Here is a 1,694-nt window from a genome sequence, read left to right as displayed (position 1 = left end):
AATGTGTGCAGGTCTGTGTGACTCATAGGTTATCTGGAAGATAGCCTTTGTCATGCCTGTCGTCTTATCATCGGTGTCGTGAACCATGGTCACCAATGATGGATGAATTTGCATAGGGATCTTTTTTTGAGTGTTGCTGTGAGATTGAGATGACACCACTGGCTTGTACTTTAGTATTTGATATTCATCAAGATCTCTTATTTACTCAGTTTTGTTGTGTCTAAGTCACGCTGTTTCACCAAAAGTGAGCAGTCTCTCTGCCATTTTATAACCCTGTAAGAATCGTCATGTGTCAGTTCCCCAGTGCATACACACTATTTAATTTAAACATGCACGGCAAATGTTACATAGGAATTTGTATACGACCGTAAATTCTTTGATTTAAGGTGCCTTTTATATGTTGAATGGTGGTAGGAGGGATTTTCTAAATTAAACCAGCCCTCAAACATTTGACAGTTCTCTTGTACTTTATTTTTATGACTTTTGAGACTACTTTCTCTGAAGACTTTATCTAAAGCCGAATTAAGTTTGGGCCTGAAAGCTATGAGCTGTCCTCTGTGAGAATAACAATTTTGAGTCCCTAAAATATTGAATAATGTCTCATAGTCTTCTCATAGTCAGAAATAATACAAAAATATTTCTTCTTGTCAAAGTGAGCCTGCTTTTTACTTCTCTCCTCACATATAATATATATTCATGGTCTTTTTTAGCTATAAGCCTACTGGCTACATGCTGCTGCTGCTGCTGCTGTTGGTTAATGGGTTTCATGTTGTGCGTAATTCCTGTGGAATTGGCTCCAACTAGCTGAACAGTTAGAAGTGAGTGGGGTATTGGGTATTTGTCACACTGTCTTGGTGGATTAGATTATGAGTTAACAGTGCTCAGGCAACAACTGCAGGTTTGCTCTGTAAGCACCAAGTTGCCCCGAGGACTGTGTGGGCATTTCATGCTAAAAACAAACCTTATCCCATGCGGTCAGATGACTTTCAGAGGAACACATGTCCACCTGAGGCCTTGTGGTTTTGTGGGGTTGCAAATGCCAAGGTGATGTATGGGTCACTACATACCTTGCCTTGTTAAGTTGTGCTGGCCTTCAAGGTACAAAGCATGTAGCAGCATATCCGATCTAAGTAAACATTAATAGGGTTAAAAAAAAGTTGCAAGTTCACAGAAAAGTCAGGTTTGACTAATTCCAAGAAACAAGAAAAAAATTGATCACTGGATATAACACTGGATATCAATCAGCAGAAGTGTGTTTCTTTCTCACATCCGCACACTCAGGTGTGCTCTTTTGCCCCACTTCTGGCCCTCAGATGGAGGAAATGTTGTAGAGTGAATGCAAAGGTCTCACATGAGAGGCAATTTGATGCTGAAGAACCCTATAATGACTGTTTTGATAGAGGAGCGGGGCTGGGATTGGATGCATAATGTATGAAGGTTAAACGACTAACATTCAACACTTCTAAGACCAGAATGACTGACTTCCAGAATACTGCAGGGAATTTATTTGTTATTTCTGCCAGAGCATTAAAGAGCAGAACGGTTTGCATTAAGCTCACTGCTTTAAGGAATTCCTACTCTTTATTAAATTAAAAATGCTTGTCTGATCATATATGGCTTCAGGGTTCTATGTTATGGTTCCAAAACATTAACAGTATTTTAAAAGGAAAAAAAAGCATGTGCAAATGAATAAG

This window comes from Anoplopoma fimbria, chromosome 12 (assembly GCF_027596085.1).
Source record: "Anoplopoma fimbria isolate UVic2021 breed Golden Eagle Sablefish chromosome 12, Afim_UVic_2022, whole genome shotgun sequence".
In the NCBI taxonomy this organism is placed as follows: Eukaryota; Metazoa; Chordata; class Actinopteri; order Perciformes; family Anoplopomatidae; genus Anoplopoma; species Anoplopoma fimbria.
This window is presented reverse-complemented; position numbering follows the sequence as displayed.